This window comes from Phascolarctos cinereus, unplaced genomic scaffold, assembly GCF_003287225.1.
Source record: "Phascolarctos cinereus isolate Bilbo 61053 unplaced genomic scaffold, phaCin_HiC Scaffold_1;HRSCAF=81, whole genome shotgun sequence".
Taxonomy (NCBI): Eukaryota; Metazoa; Chordata; class Mammalia; order Diprotodontia; family Phascolarctidae; genus Phascolarctos; species Phascolarctos cinereus.
Genome location: NW_027555514.1, coordinates 248,390,577 through 248,408,699, shown reverse-complemented (window position 1 = coordinate 248,408,699; position 18,123 = coordinate 248,390,577). Strand labels below are relative to the sequence as shown.

Genomic DNA, 18,123 nt, shown 5'->3' with positions numbered 1-18,123 from the left:
TGTAAGAGGTAATGATATATAATCAGGATATATAAGGATGTATATGTATGTGTGGCTGTGGCTGTGTAGGTAGGTTGGAGCTAGGCTGTGAAAGTCAATACCAAATAGGTAAGTGTGTATTTGAAATGAAATCAGAATGTGCTTTAGGGATATCATTTTGACAGTTATGTAGTGGATAGATTAGAGAAGGGTGTGACTTGAGATGGAAGACCAATTAGGAAGCTACTGCAATAGTGCAGGTGAGAGGCGATGAAGTCATGGATGTCTTGGCTGGGTGACAGGAGAGAAGACAGATGGCAGAGATGCTATGGAGGTACAATGGAAAAGTCTTGGCAACTGACCGAATATGTTGCATACATGATAATTGAGAAGTTAAGGATAATTCCAAGGTTGTGGGCCTGAATAACTGGAAGGAATGGTTAAACCCTGAGATTTGGGTTGAAGAGTCAGGGGTGGTGAAAGATAATAAGCTGTTTTGAGCATAATGAGTTTTGGATACCTAAGGGACATCCAACTGGAAATATCCAACAACAGTTTAACTGGTGATGCCAGACAGAAACTCAGCAAAGACTAAGGCTGGAAGTGAAATTCTGGGATATATTTATAGTCTGAGGACAGATGAACCAATGGGAGCTGATGAAATCACTAAAGAGAGAGTATAGAGGGGGATGCCTAGGACAGAGCATGGGAGCACATCTACAATTGCAGGGCAGGCTATGATTGATGATCTGGCAAAGGAAGTAAATCAAAGCATTTCTTAAATATCTTTTATGTGCAAGGCACTGTGCTTACCTCTGGGGATATAAAAACAAAGAAAGAAAGTCACCTGTCAAGCAGAAGATTCCATGGGACCTGCTAAATAGTGACTGCTAGGATTCATTACATAGTATAGAACATATGGTTTCAGAGCAGCTAGGTGGTATGGTGGATACAGCCCTGGCTTGGAGTTAGGAAGATTCATCTTCCTGAGTTCAAATCTGGCCTTAGGCACTTACTAGCTGTGTGACCCTAGGCAAGTCACTTAATCCTGTTTGCCTCAGTTTCCTCATTTGTAAAGTGATCTGGAGAAGGAAATGGCAAACCACTCCAATATTTTTGTCAAGAAAACCCCAAAAAAGGTCATGAAGAAGCAGAAATTACTTAACTCAACAAAGCAACCAACGTTATGGTTTCAAAGATCCCTTCTTCTTAAGTGCATCAGGATATGTTTTGTTTTGTTTTCAAGACTTTTTTGAATTCCTGAACTGTAATAGAAATCCTTCCTCAGCTGAGCAATGTAAATGAATCAGTATTATATCACATACATATATGTCATGAATTACATACAATTATCATAGCTCTGTTAAGAAGTAAGGCCTTTATTCCTCTGTTAGGATCTTTTGTATTGGAAATATATTTCCTTTCCACCAGGGAATCTGATTCAGCATTTTACATGCAGATAGAATTCCAAAATATGTGGGGGAAGAAGGGGTAGATAAACACTTCTGTGATGAATTTGATTCCTTACCTGAAAGAATAACCCAAGATCATTCTTTTGCTTTTTGGGTTTTTTTTTTTTTTACAGGATAATTTAAGAGAGAACACACTGTAAAAATTTATATCCACATTTCTTGGCTTGATTACTGTATTTACTGTCCTTTACAAAATAAAGAATAATTTTACCTCTAAAGCCAAATGAAAATATCTCCCCCTGTTTTCCCAGCAGGAAAAAAAAATTGATCCGCGATCTGATGGCTCTACAGCACCTGGCATCATAAATAGGATCCCTTCTATCCCTCCTTGTTATCCCACATTGAGTGAATCAGGGAATATTCCACCTTCATCCCCTTTAACCAACTACTATGCTAGAAAATTCCAAATTGTAAATCTGGAAGTGGTGGTAGCAATAATCCATTACTCCCCGCAAATTACAATCCTGGAACTCCCCCAAAAGGAAGACTTATATCTAACAAATATCAGAAATGGGACTTTTCCTATACAAATATGCTGTTATTTGTGCTGCTGCTGTACCACATCTTAGACACAGCTTTGGAAGATGATAGCATAAAGTACCCTATTCCCTTCTCCAGCCTTCTTAAGGCTTCAGTTGTATGCACAGATTATCCTTCAATCAATATTTTTGATAGACATGTTTTGGATATTCATCCTTTTCTCCTTCCTCCTCCTCCACCCCAGCCTGTCTCCAAGTGTGGGTCTCTTCCTTCTTCCTCCTCCTCTTCCTCTCCATGCTAAGCTGTTTTTTGCTACCAAATACTCACAGTCCTCCGCTATAATAAGTACTTCCTAAAACAGAAAACTCATTGAATAAAAACTATGTTCATATAGTACTTTGTAAAGCGTTTTCACGTCTATAACCTCATAACACCCTTGTTTGTGTATGTATGTGAGGGGAGGGGAGGGAGGGGAGTTGTGCGTATATTATTGTTAACTCTTCAGGGCACTGAGATTTGGAGAATCAAGGTGACTTGCTAGGTGGTCTCAGAATCACAGGCTTATAGGATCAAAGATTTAGAACTTGAAGAGAGACCTTAGGCATCACCTAGTACCTCCCTCATTTTATCAATATCAGAACTACATTCCTGAGAGTGTGAGTGACACAATGAATACTACTAATAATAGCTAATAACAGCTAACATTTATGTAGCACTTATTATGTGCCAGGCATCATACCAAGAACTTTACAATTTTGGTCTCTTTTGATCCTCACCACAACCCTGGGAGGTTGGTGTTGTTATGCCCATTTTAGGAGATCATGGCCAGTCATCTTGACCTATGTCTTGTCACTAGACTCCAATGACTCTGGAGGAGAGAGTGAGGCTGATGACTTTACCCAGCTCTGCCTCACTTATATCCAATTCGCTCGCGAGTTAGGACATCACCCTCCTGATATCATTGGTCTTCTTTGAGAATGAAGGATGAACAACATCCTCATTTAACAGTTGGGGAGACCAAGGCAAACAGAGATAAGGTGACTTGCCCAGGGTCACACAGCTAATAAGTATATGAGGCAAGACAGGTTCCAAACTCTAGCCACCCTGCCACATTGGTCATCAAGATTATAAATCATGGAGCCTAGAGCCAAGGCAGGCACCACACTCTCTCTGCTTATTCTCAATGGTTTGTAATAGGTACAAAAGGGAAATTGGCCTTCCTTCATCCACTAGAATAGTAGGAGGAAAATTCTAAAAACCAAGCCTTTGATAGGAAGTATGCTCAGAATGGCAGCATGCATGTGTGTACCTGGACAGTACATGCTCTCGTGGGGGCAGCTACGTGGCGCAGTGGATAGAGCACCGGCCCTGAAGTCAGAAGGACCTGAGTTCAAATCTGGCCGCAGACCAAACACTTGACATTTACTAGCTGTGTGACCCTGGGTTAGTCACTTAACCCCAATTGCCTCACCCAAAAAAAAAAAAAGGGGAAAAAAGTACGTGCTCTTGTGGTCCAATAGTAGAGATACTACATTGATGTTTCCATTTCCATTCCATACATTTGAACGGTATCTTCCTTAGGTAGAAACAAGTTGGTGGTTTGTTAGGGATGTGTTAGAGCAGATGTAATTAACCTTTGGGATGTACTGGGCCCTTGGGCAACTGAGCAAAGCTGATGGACTCCTTCACAGAAAATATATTTGTAAATGCACAAGATAAAAAACACAGGATCACAAAGGAAAACAGTTATATTGAAATAGTTATCAAAATATTAAAACATTGGACCCCAGGTTAAGAATCTCTGTTAGAGGGAATTCCTATTGAGGTATGGGTTTGATTAGATGATCTTTGAGGCAGTGAGGGGTCATGAGTAGAATGAGTATTTGGACCAGACATTGATATCAAATCTGTTTGTATCAGATCTTCCTCTAACACAATACCTTTCTGAACCTCAGTTTCCTTGTCTGAAAAATAGGGTTAATAATACCTGTGGAACATACCTCACATCATTGTTGTGATGCTCGACTGGGATAAAATATGTAAAACCTTATAGAACTACAAAAAGATTGGTTATTATTATTCTTTCATAGTTAATCTTTTATGTGTATTGCACAGGTAGGTGAAATTATTTAATTAAGAAAAGTATTAGGGATGCAATTGTATGCTCTTCACATATTAATCCACAGCTTTTTCCCTGATATTTTTATACTCAATGGGTCTTACCCTGAGAAGATCAAGATATTCTTAAATATTGTCGTCAGCCTTCAGTTCAATTTCACCTCTAAATTCACACTCCAAGTCTTCAGCTTTGAGTCAGCTAAAGGGTACAGTCATGCATCTAAGGTTATGAATTAAAGATGAATTGCTGATCTGCCTCAGTGGACAGTTTCAACATTGGGAGTTCCCTACATAGATGTCATCACAGATTCAGGTCAATAAAAAGAATGGAAAGGGCAAGAGAGGGAGAAGAAGATGAGAAGAGACTGATTATAAGTTTTTTGAGGGTAGGGACTTTCTTCTTTGTATGTAGCTGGATGGCACATTGGATAGAGCATTGGACCTGGAGTTAGGAAGACCTGAGTTCAAATCCAGCCTCAGATACTAGTTGTGTGACCCTGGGTAAGTGACTTAACCTCTGTCTGCCTCAGTTTCTTTACATGTCAAAAAAGGATAATAATAGCAACAACTACCCAGGATCAAATGAGATAATATTTGTAAAATGTTTTGCATAGCACCTGGCACATAGTAGGTATAATATAAATGCTTAGTCCTCTTCCCCTTATTCCTTTCGGTCCAGCTTTTGCTGGCCTTTTTTATGAATTTTACACTTAGGTGTCCAAATAACAATTAGATATCATAGGGAAAAGCTTCTACAAGCCTAACAAGCTCTTTAATGTATTCTCTAGTGAAGCCACATGGTTTGATGCTCTCCGTGCATTTCAGGTGTTGATTAGTATCATCAGTATCCTCATGGCCTCTTCTGAGGCTGAGATTCTCTAATTCTGATGCTTTGTTCAAGGTGCCCCCAGCTGGGCAAAGTAGCTCAGCTATGAAAGTAATTACAGAGAAGAACTAAATAAAAACATCAAATTATTAACAAAAAAAGTAGTAATTGGAGAGAATTCAAAGGAGAGAGGCCACAGAGGGAATTTTTTGGTGTCTAGTTGTTGTTGTTTTTTTTAATTTTAAAGCTCTCTGTGTGATATTCATGTACATTATAATAAAATTCAGCTGTAATCACTTGCCCTAAATATTACACTAAAATATTATATCTTGACATGACTACTGGATGTCTTTTTGTATGCAGAGATGGAGGTTTACAAATTCAGTGAATACTTTTGACAGCATTTCAGTCCTTTAATGGAGTCATTATTTCATCCACATGAGTCCTCCTCCCATTCATGGGGATTGAAGCCCTCCCCCAAATCCTCCCTTTCCTACTGTATTGTCACACAAAGGTTGTCTTTGCCTTTTTCAGTCTATTATTCTATGATTCTTGATCATGTCTGTCCATTAATCTTTAAAAGAGGATCTGTCAAATCCATTAGAGGTCTTAAGATCATTGAGATTTCAAACTAGAAGGGAACTCAGAAGCCATTTCATCCAATTTCCCCTTTTTACAGAGGAGAAAACTGATGGGTCAGGACTTGCCCAAGGTCAGACTCGGACCATCTGACAGAACTGGGGTTCAGAAGAAACCCAGAGAACAATTATTCTTTTTGTGAGCTGTGTGAATTCTGCCCATGTACAAAATGAGCAGTCATGAGATTATTACTCTCAGGAAGAGAATGAGACCTGTAACTAAGGATGTGACATACTTATTAATAAGGGTAACTAAAGTCACTCCTTTGGAGAAAGTAACCAAACACAGGAAGGAAACTGGCCATGTGGGTGCTCTCTGGAATTTCTGCCACTGTGGGGGTCACCAAAGAAGGGGACATCTTCACATGGAGAAGCATCTTTTTCTCAGAGGCTATTATCATTTTCTCATCTATTCCATGACCCGGACGTGTCATGTGCATCGCCATCTATGTTATACAGTAGCTTGGTGGTACAGTGGATAGAGCACTGGACCTGGAGTCAGGAAGACCTGAGTTCAATCCAGCCTCAGACATTTACTATCTGTGTGACCCTGGGCAAGTCATTTAACCTCTCTTTGTCTCAGTTTCCTCATCTGTAAAATGGGATAATAATAGAATCTGCCTGTGTGACCTTGAGCAAGCCACTTAAATGGGGGGGGAGGTGTAAATAATTGCGCCCGCCTGGCAGGATTATTGTTAAGATCAAGTGAGATAATATTTGCAAAGGGCTTAAAACAGTGCCTGGCACATATTAGGCATCATATAAATGCTTATTCGCTTCCTGTCCCTCCGTAGTACTGTTGTTCCTAGTCAGTTCAACTCAATCATATTAAACACCTGTTAGTACAGAATGCTGTCCCTTAGCCCTGGTGATGATGATGATGATGATGATGATGATGATGATGATGATGGTGGTATGTGTTTTCAGTCATTTTTCAATTGTGTCCAATTCTCTGTGACCCCATGTGCAATTTTCTCAACAAAGATACAGGAGTGGTTTGCCATTTTCTTCTCCAGCTCATTTGACAGATGAGGAAACTGAAGCAAACAGAGTTAAGTGACTTGCCTAAGGTCACACAGTAAGTGTCTGAGAATGAATTTTAACTCAGGTCTTCCTGACTCCAGACTGGGTACTCAATCTACTATACCACCCAGCTTGCATACAAACAAGAAAGTTCCTACACTCAAAATATTTATAATCAGTCTCCTCTCATCTTGTTCTGCTCTCTTGCCCTCTCCTCTCTTTTTATTGGCCTTAACCTGTGAAAACTTCTATGTAGGGAACTCCCAGTGTAGGAACTGTCCACTGAGGCAGATCAGCCACTCATCTGTAATTTATAGCCTTAGATTCATGACCTTTTGTTTCTCCCCATGCATTTTGTTTTGTTTCCTAGTTCTACAAAGCAATCCTTTGCTAGTTTGATCTGGCCCTAAACAAATTAATTTTGTTAGTATTAACATTTTTATCATACTAGACGTGGACAATTTCAGAATTTCTTTTGCTTCACTATGCATATTTCTTACGATGGTTTTGGTTTATTCTTCTCAGTGGGGAAAGTAGGTGGGAGGGAGAAAAATAAAAGCTTGATAATTTTTTTAAATTAATTTAAAAAAAAAACTTCCTGGGTCCCTGAGGAAGTAAGTGACTTTGTCCATGTCCACAGCTAGACTGTGTCGGAGGGAGGACTTGAACCCAGGTGTTCCAGGCTCCTTCTATCCGTTAGTCCATATAGCTTCTCCCAAGATATACATAAATAGCCATAAGACAAACAGGAGCATAGTAATAACACAACAAAGTACAAAAATGTATTTCAAGTTTAAGAAATAAAAGAACATTTCCAAATAGGAGAGACTACCTTTCTCAATTCTACTTTTCTCTGACTATTATGTCCCACTGGTGTCTTCAGACTGTCACTCCTTAAATATATCATATCTGAATCATCTGTCATGTCATAATTTACCTTGTTTATTTGTAATAGGAATTCTCTGGCCACCAATGTCTGAGAGGCCTGGTTATATTATATTTCACCTCTCCCCTAGGTCTCTCCAATGCCCTCAGAAGGTTTGGAGGAAAGCTCTCACTTCTTCTGTTTGTTTGAGTCCCCACCAAGTGTGCTCCCCCAATTTTGGGGGTCCAATCACCCCAGTTCCAACTACCCACTTAACATTAGATTAGTTTTAAAAGAAGAATATTTTCTTCAAAGTTATAACTTGAGTGAACATCCAGAATACTTCCCTCCAGACACCTGGGTGTGGGGTGTGGGATGTGGATTCGATTCACAATTTAACTCTGCTCCTATATAGCAACTCCAGACTAAGAGGCAAGTCCCAAGCATTGTGGAATGTTCTCTGGCTGGAAGATCCAGGTAGTTGATAAAGTAATGTCTCTCCTATCTACTCCCTCTGCCCCACCTCCCTCCCTTCATTACTCTTTGCACTCCAAAATGTCCTTTATCCTGTCTGAGCTACTTCCTCAATGTGGCAAATGTTAGTATGCTCAAATCCTTTGGCTAAAGAATTGATTCCCCTCCTTTTATACAGATGTGTCTTTTCATAGTTTGACAAGGTGGATAAAGGCAAGGCATAAAAGTCACACATACAAATCTGTTGTTGACCCAAAGCTGGAGGAGGGTGATAGATAGTCAATTCATTGTTTGACAGTCAAATAGAAAAAAAAGACTCTTAGCAGACTATAATAGTGGACCAAATCATAATGGGTGAAATGTATTAGGAGTAAGCTTACCCTTTTTTTGGACCTACTTTGCAAGCACAGAATAGCAGAGACATGATTAAAAGACCCATTGAGGGGTAGGGGTAGGAAGGGAGAATGTCTAGGGATTTTAACAGGCTATAAGATCAATACGAGTGAAGAGTGTGATAAGCCAGCCAAAAACAATAAATAGCATGATATATATGGCTTGGTTAAGCATAGTGTCTAAAAAAGAGGTAATAATACCATTATACATGCTTCCAGCCAGACTATATGTCTCATATTGTGTTCAGTTTTGGGAGATACATTTTAGGAAGAATATAGACAAACTCAAATGTATTCAGAAGAAGGTGAGAAGATTGACCTCATGAGCTGTGATTAAAATAAGTGGGGATTTTTTCACCAAAGAAAAAGAAGACTTGGGGTGGGGATGTGTGGGATGTGATAATGGTCTTTAACTATTAGAAGAGTGTATACACATGGGTCATTAGATTTGGTCCATGTCAGCCCTACATAGCAGAACTATGAACAATGTGTATTGGGGTAGAGACACAAGTTTAGGCTTGACAGAATGAAAACCTTTCCTACAATTAGAAGAGTCCAAGAGTGAAATAGATTGGAAAAGTGGACGTTTCCATTTACTGAATGTCTTCAAGCAGAGTGTGGAGGACCCCTTTGTTTCCAGTGTGATAGAGACAATTCGTCTCTTATCTTTCACCTTTTGCAGGAAGTCTTTCCTGATCTCCTTAATGTCAGTGCCTTCTTTCTGTTGATTATTTCCAGTTTATCCTTTATATATCTCATTGATACAGATTTGTTTACATGCTATTCCCCATTAGACTGTGAGCTCCATGAAAGCAGGGATGGTCTCTTGTCTTTCTTTGCATGTCTAATGCTTAGCACAATATCTGGCATGCAGTAGCCAATTAAGAAATGTTTGCTGTTGACTTGATGAGTTCTATAGCTTGGACTATGTGAGAAATATCTAGTTTTCATTTCCACAAAAGTCACCTGAAAAATGCAATCTAAGGGCTAAATGGTAGATGAACAAAGGAATCCATAAATTACAATAAGAAAACACTATTGGTGGGTGAATAGACTAACCTGCTGAAAACCTGTTTTGAGGTTAGGTATAGATTAACATCAAAAGGAGCGTTCCCAAATAAGAGCAAAAGTGGATGAGGGCCTGGGTACCCAAACTGTGGTAAGTGGGAGATATAATTAGGGGCAGAGACTCACGTGGGGAAATTACATGCTTCGGATAGGCTGTAATCTCTATAGTACCCAGCCAATGGGGAAACAGGGGAGGGAAATTCGAATTGGAAATATGGAATTAAAAAGTGTGTATCTGTTTGACACATCTGTGCCCACATGTGGAATATGTGGTCTGGCCAGGTCATTAATAAAACTTCTTCCTGGTTCAAACAATATCTTCGTGTAATTTGTGGTAAGACCTTTTGCTGCTTACAACTAGATTTCCTCTGAAGTCTCTTCTATAACTCAAGAGTCTATAATTCCATACAACATTTACATAAAGGTAAACACAGTAAGACAGAAAAAGTAAGAAGATAATAACAGCCTCTGTACTCCATTGTAGGCAGACTTCACCTGTCATAGTGTGTTTAGCTCTGGCCGCCACTGTATAAGAAGGACATTGATAAGCTTGGAGAAATGAGAAGAGGGCAACCAGTATGGTGTATAACCTTGAATCTGTGTTATATGAGAAACATTCAAAGAAAATGGATATGTTGGTCTTACAGAAGAAAAGTCTAGTGGGAGACAAGGTAGCCATCTTCAACTACTTAGAAAACTATTATATGGAAGAGGGATTAGCCTTTGTTTGGCCCCAGAGGGTGGAATTGGGGGGCAGTGGGTTGTCGCAAAAGCAAATTTAGGCTTGATCTCAGAAAAAAAAATTCCTAAAAATTAGAGTTATACAGAAGTGACGTGGACAACCTTGTTGGATGAAGACTTTCAAAAAGAAACTGGATAGCCACTTGTCTGATATAGTATAGTGTGGATTCCTTTTGTGTACTGGTTGTAATAGATAGCCCCAGAGGGTCCCTTCAAACTCTGAATGCTTAATGATTCTGAGATCAGGGTTATTAATAAAACATGGAGTGACTTCTATTAAGATGAGTACATAATAGTGATAAACTCAGCACAACAGTCGACTTGTACACAAGTTTCTGATTCCTTTTAAAAAAAATACTATTCCTACTCTTTAGTCATCCAAATTTTTATATGTTTATTTCTAGGGTAACTTAAATAGAAATATTCTGGTGAAAAATTGATAGTCTTTGCTTCTGAGTCATTGGGAGAGGAGGAAGGAGTGTTTGTTATTCCCACCATTGTTATCTTCACTCAGTGAGGTACCCATGAGAGAAATATTTCATTATTATGGTTGTCATAGACAATCTAATAAAATAAAAATAACCAAGATTTTAATCTGATCATCAAAACAGCAATTGTGCCAAGAAAGCTTTTTCAGCTTAAAGAACATGGATGACGCTTTCTCCTTAAGGAATTGAACCAACTATTTCAATTTTCTATTTCTAAGCTAATCCTCTTCAGTGATATCCCAAGTAGGTCTTACACTTGGAACATTTCCTTCAGATTATTTCAGAGGGAACTAGAAATGGTCAAGAGATCAAGACAGAAAGCCACAGACAGGATGAACACTACAGACTGTACTCATTTCTCTGGATTATCAATCATTTCTTATAAGGGGAAATTATGAAAGGAGACTAGACAATGAAATTTAGATCCAGTTTGAAAAGCCAAGAACCACTCTTACATAACAAGAAAATGAGTTATTAAGTGACAAAGTAGAAGCTGAGTAATTTGGCAAATGTAAAACTTTTTCAAGCTTCAGGTGAGATAGTTTCAATAGCCTAAGAAATTATTTGTTTCAGTTATTTAGTTAACCTCAAACTAAACATTTTATCTTATCCTCAACATCTGAAAAAGGAAAGAACAATCTGAAATACTAGCTTACTTTAAGCAGTATTTGTTAAGTTAATAGTATTTCATGTTTATTCACTTTTTCTAATTTTGTAAAGGCCCTTCAGAAAAGTTCTAGGACCTCCTGGGAAGCTGTTTTGTTTATGAACTCAAAAAAGTAATTCAGAAATTGGCACCTTTTCCTTACCTGTTTACATTTACTCTGCATTTTTTTTTTGCATGTATCCAAAACCACTTCGCAATGAATGTAGTGGATGTGGGTTTTAAATTTTGGGGGTGTACTTCTTTTCCTTACTCCATATCAATCTCCCAAAACAGAAGAACAAAGAACTGTCAGCTAGGTATCTGGAGATGTGGGTTCTTGTACTTGCTCTGCCAGCAGGACCAGGACACAGGCAAGTCCCTTCCCTGATCTCTACCTTGGTTTCCTCACCTGTAAGACGAGAAGGTTTGGTGTGGATGGTCCCATTAAGGTGCTTTAAAGCTCTCAAATTCTATGATTCTAAATCAGGGATTCTTAACCTTTATATGTCATGGATCCCTTGGCATCTGGTGAAGCCTATGTACCCTTTCTCAGAAAAAAATGTGTTTAGATACGGAAAACACACAGTATTATAAAGGAAATCAATTATATGGAAATGTGATTCTCAAACATATATATACACACACATACACACATATGTGTGTACACATATATGTATACATACACATGTATACATACATGTATACACACATGCTATATATACACATACACTATATATACATATGCACAATATATACATGTATATACGTGTGTGTGTGTTTATGAATTTCATTGACCTCAGGTAAAGAACCCCAAGCCTAGGATAAATCAATGTTTATTAAAATAGTTGGTAGTTGAGAAAAAGCTTTTTCCAAATCTGTCTCCTGGGGGATATCAGATATTCTTAATGAAGTCCCAGCAAAAAAAATCACAACTTCCAGCTATTTTCATAGGGATAGCCCAATGCTTCCCTATCTCATACCTTCCACCATATCTTTCTTCCCACTCATTAAAACCACTGTGTATCTCCTTCACAAAGTATTTCTCCAATACCTCATCATGGTGTGAAGGTGATGCTGGGTTTTTGAAGTCTATATGAATAGAGTGCATGCTCTCACAAGTTCAACCATGCTCAAAAGATAGTAGGGTTGAGTGGAAGGGAAGAAGCATTTATTAAGCCCCTACTATGTGCAGGCACCATGGTAAGAGTTTTACAAATGTTATTTTATCTGAGATTGAGCCCAGGCAACAGATTGAGTCTGCTTTCTTAGGGTCAGCCTAAATAAATAACCACGAAGATGCTCCACCTCCATAGGGCTGGTCTCTTGGTGATGAATTCTCTGACTGTGAATTCATCCATGAAAAAAGGAAAAATATAAAGTAACTTTCAGCCAAGTGAGTCTGTTTTCTACTTCTGCAGTGAATGAAGGGTAGAATGGCAGAAAAGGAGTAAAGGGGCATTAAGGATGATATAATTTTTATGCTATCCATACCTTTTAAATTAACTATTGATACAGTAAATATCACATTCAAGGATCAAAGATGTTGAGCTAGAAGGGACCTTAAAAACCATCTAATCAAATTCCTTCATTTTACAGATAAGAAAACTGAGGTCCAGACAAGCTAAGTGACTGCCAAAAGTTTGACAGATAGTCAGTGACAGAGGTGAGTATATTTCTTCAAGTTTGATTACTCCAAGTCCATTCTTCTTTCCCCTCTACCACTTTGCCTCTTATCCTTTGTTCAATGACCATGGAACAAACAAAATTACCAGAATGAATGAAACACAATGTTCTTGACATTTGTATAAACAAATCCAGAAGAAAGAAGGAAATTGAAGCTAAATGGAAGATTGACTCACAAATTAACCTTAGGCAGTATGAGTTGGAAGTGTGCATTTTTATCATACTTTTGAAGGTAATAAGTAATGTCATGGGACATCTGGCAATTGTATATTGCAATGATCATCATAAGTATCTGTTAAAATGCCACTGTGAAAATAATTTCAACAAAAAACACAATAAAAAACCATCCAGAAAAATCAGCATGTACTTTGGTATTTGGTGGTTGGAGTAAAAAATAAATAAATAAATAAATGAAAAAAAATATATATATATATATATGTATATATATATATATATAAACATATATATATGTGTGTGTGTGTGTGTGTGTGTGTGTGTGTGTGTGTGTATGTGTGTGTATACACACACACACATATAAATATATAATGCTTACTTTGCACCAAGCATTATGCAAAGGACTGGGAATGCAAATGCTAAAAAGTTAAGATAGTCCCTGCTCTCAAGGACTCTCAAGGGACTATTGGGAAAATGACTGGCAAAGGGGAGTGGTGGCTAGCATGGGTCACTTTGGTTCAGAAGTTATAAGGACGGCACCTGGGCCATAAGAGCACAGACTGACATGCTCCATCCAAAATCAGTGACAGAGTTGATGTGCTTGTGGTTTATTGTCCCAGAACTGAGGGGTAGGAGAAATTAAAGAATACCCCTTCCCCCATACACACATGCCTGGGACAAGATCGCTGGGTTGAGGAGGGGGAGTGAAGTTAAGGATCATTGTAGCTTTTCTTGAAAGATTAATCTTGAAGTGGTTATGACCAATTACAAAAGCAAGCCTCAAGGTAGACTTTTCTCAAGGACAGAAAGGCAGCTAGGGAGAAGAGGCAGATGGCCAGGGAGTAGGAATTAAAGTATGTCTTTAGTGCAAAGATGAGAACAGGTGAGGATGAAAAGAAATATGCTGGAAAATATGAATAAGGAACAAGAAATTAAAGACAGCAAAGACATGTGGACAACACATAAGATTTATGCCTATTTATTATGTATGATTCCTTAAAGAAAAAATGGAGGGCTCTGGACAGGACCAATTCTGGCTAACCTAGCAAAAATGAAAATTGATTATATTTTAACAAAGAGGAAATTACACATCATTAATATGGAAGTCATTCCTGAATTAGCTGTCTGTGTACAGTAAAACCTGGACTTAATTAAAATTGATGCAAAACCAGAAAAAAAGACTAAAAATGAGAAAATGATGTAATATGCCATTAAAACAACTTTATGCTAAAGTAGCTTATCAATGATGAAAAATGGGATGTGGACAAAAGATAGGACATAGCACCTAAAAGAATTTCTTACAAAAGTTTAACTGATAGGTATCAATTGTTATAACAGCAAAAGCAAAAGAATATAAAATACCTTAGCCTGCTGAGCAAAGAGATATGACAGCCAAGGTCAACACTGGTTTAGAATATAATAGATACATTTGTAAAGTCTTGCAGAGGATAATGATGAAAAATTGTTAAGTAGTAGGGTCCCATAAAACAGAAAGCAGCAATGGAGAGTAAAACTAACTTAAAGAAAGCTAGATGAGAGAACCAACTAAGAAAAGTCATCCTGGGGAAATTTAAGAATGAAAATGGAAGGACGACAAAATGAAGAAAAATCAAAGAGATCCATTAAAGACAGTAGAACCGGTAAACGTGGGCGCCTAGGTTTGCTGACTGTGCTTATTCTGAATGTGCTTTTAGAGGAGGTAGAAATGGAATGAAACAAACCAATACATAAAAAGGGAAATAAATAAAAAAAACCCCAAAGCTTTATTATAATGGGTCTAAGAAGAGGTTCCATGCTGGAGACAACACAGTTGGGAAGGTATTGAAGACCAATTCATAAGGTATCTGAAGGAGGGGAGAATAAAAAAAAAAGGCATGGAAAAAAATTCAGACTTTATTACTACAGAAGAGATGATTGAGAAATCATCAATGACTATTGACCTGTATTCATACTTTTCCATCCATGTAAAAATTGTATAAGAATAATTTATACATGCATTAAGAGCAACATTGAGGATATATGAGAAAATAGGTAGGCTTTCCCACTGAATCTTTCACAAGTATGGAAAGTGATATGAGAGCTAGAGATCTCACATCTGTAAAACACTAGTGCTACCATTTTGCTGATAGCATACTAAAATAACTTTTTCTCCCTTTTTTCTTCTTTTAATCAGTATTAGAATATTTGTCTTATTTGTAGCACGAGTCCAAAAAGCTTGTCTAAGACAAGTCCATAGCCTAAACTTTGCATTCTGGCCTAGAAACTTTAAGTAAGCTTAACCTGCTTGATCCTTTTTCAGGGACCCTCATACCTCTATAAGAACTTTTCTGAGTTTGTTTTACCTTATATACCTTATATATATCCTACTGGGGGGTGGGTTAAAAATTATATTTGAAATGTTCTTACAGTAACAGGGATCCACTGGAGGAAATTTGGGTGTCCTTTAGTATAGGGACCCAGAGGAAGTTTTTCTGAACCCACAAGGAATTCACTTATGGTTTCAGGACCCCTGGAGAAATTTTTGAGTGACCTAAGTATTTTCTCTGGACCCCAGTTGGATAGCATTATGCATTTAGAGAATAAAGTAGTAGTTTGCCTAGGAGAATTAGGTTTTTCACCTAAGGTGGAGGGACACCTTCAGGTTTTTAAGACCCCAGGGTTTAACCCTATGCAGAGAAAACCCCACAAGTTCTGAGATACTCTGAAAGGTCCAGGTTTTACCTCTGAGAAGAAAGGTTTGATTTTCTCATCTATTTAATTTTGTTCAGTATCAAACCCAATCAGTAGATGGGTGTAGCGTAGAGGAGCCCTTACTGGTTAAAGGAGAGTATCCCAGTTTTCCCTTGACATAGTGCTAGATTTATATAGCACTTGGTACCTAACTGAGTCCAGAGCATAAGGGTCCTTCATTGGAGAGAAGGCAAGTGCTTCTATATAATTCTGTGGCTTAACACAAATTGTTTATGATGACAAAAATGGAAATCATCAGTGCTGGAGGGACCAGATGACAATAATAATATTAATATATTTATGGTAGAGCTGAGGCAAGCAGGTTAGTGTTGCTTTACAAGTACTAAGCCAAATGGGTTTGGATTCTCACCCAAAGAATTGATTCCATCCAACCCCATATCCTTAATACTTTTGGGAAGAGCCCAGTGCTCTAAGAGTTCAGGAAGAATGAGACTTTTCCTTCTGAGAAGGGGCATTTAATTTTCTTTTCCTTTCTTCTTTCTTTTTACTGTTTTGGGGCTGGGAAAGATCTTTTGCAAAAGCTAACACATGTAGTAACTTAGGAGAACTTTACAAAAGTGATATCTGCTCCTTAAATTATATCACCATGAATTTGAAAATATGAATGAATGCTGATTTCTGGATTTGTTTATGAAGTCTACTAAATGGACTCTTCCTGACAGCAAGTCTCTGGGGAAAGGATTCAAAAAGAATACCACTGAACCTACCCCAGGGGGATGGATAGTCAGTAAACTCACAGCTCCTGATTACTGTAAGTGTCTTTCCCCTTCTATAGAGTCTTCATGAAATCCCCCGTAGGTGTGTTGTTCCTTTCAGCACCCCAAAAGGTGGCAGGGCCCTTGTAGAGTCTTGAGGATTCACTTCTTCCCACCTGTCTGGTTGGCCCTGTCTCAACTCCCATCTAAATGCATTGTTTGTTACTGGGGCAGGGGCAAGGAATATGCGTGCTAAAAGTATGCATGAAACTGAATTTCTGAGGCAGTTGATGAAAAAAAAATAAAGGTTTTATTAAACACTTACTATATTCTGAGCACTGGGCTAAATACTAGAGATAAAAATTAAAAATAAAGACAGTCCTTGCTCTCAAGGAACTTGCACTCTAACTGGGGGAAATAATATCTATAAAAAAGTACAGCTATAAGGTAAAAATCTTTAGGGCCCATTGACAAGTCAGATGGCAGTGCCTGGCCATCCAAAGTTCCTCTGAGCTTTCTCATCATGTAGCAGAGCACGTGGTAAGGGTTGGTGGTGCTCCATCTCATCAAAAGTATTATAATTAGTTATTCTCAGTTCTACCTAGTGGTAGAAGTCATAATGCTTTTGCCATCCAATCTGGTAAAGGGGGAATGGAAATGAAATGGAAAGTGTCCCATGAGTAGACCTGGCCAAGTTGCAATCTCTCTAGACTTAAATTTCATTTTTCTGTGTAATGATAGGGGGTAATACAAATTGTCAATGTTGATAAAAGATGGATATTGTAAATGTTGGACAGGCTAGGCAAAGATAAGAATGCTAATATCCTCTTGGTGATGCTTTAAATTGAACCCACCATTCTGGAAAGTGAAAAAAATGTCCATTTGTACTCTTTGATCCAGAAACCTGAAATGCTAGGCATCTATCCCAAGGAACTTAAAGACAGAAAGATCTCATATGCTCTGAAATATTCATACCAGCACTTTTTATGGTAGTCAAGAAGTGGAAACAAAGTAAATGCCCATCAAGTTGTAAATGGCTAAATAAATTGTGGCACATGAATATAATGCAATGTTACTACTGCACCATAAGAAAAGATGAAGAATTCGGTGACTCATATGATATATCTATATCTATGCACTGATACACATGTATACATATTGAAACAAAGTGAAGTGAATAGAATCAGGAAAACAATACATACAATGATTACAGCAATGTAAATGGATAGATAGAGAGAGGAAAAAAAAAAGACCACTGGGTAATTAAAGTGACCAAGCTTGTCTGTGAAGAAGAAATAAGAAATATCATTCTTTCCACTCATTGTAGAAGTGGAAGACTATGGATGTGAAATATTGCCTAAACCAGCAAGTGTTAATAATAATTACTAATATTTAATTTTATTGTTGCATTGCCTTTGTATACTTAGCATCTTGTAAAATGCCTACAGTACATAATATCAGCTTAATAATGGCTTGATAAATTGATTTGAATTGAATTGCTTCCATCAACTGGTAAATATTTAGAGGGTATTTACATAAAAAGGAAGAAATTCACTTAAAAGCCTATACTTCTTTATCCCTGATTTCTTTTCCATTGTAGCACTTAAGAT

General features: G+C 37.9%; 1 long non-coding RNA gene across 1 annotated transcript in view; it reads left to right on the top strand.

The window, feature by feature from the left end:
• LOC110213187 (uncharacterized) overlaps window positions 1–18,123 on the top strand; it is a 65,690-nt gene that overhangs the window by 4,800 nt on the left and 42,767 nt on the right. The window contains exon 2 of the long non-coding RNA XR_002325922.2: window positions 12,807–12,873. This is a non-coding gene — a long non-coding RNA (uncharacterized LOC110213187). The remainder of the gene's footprint in view (window positions 1–12,806; window positions 12,874–18,123) is intronic.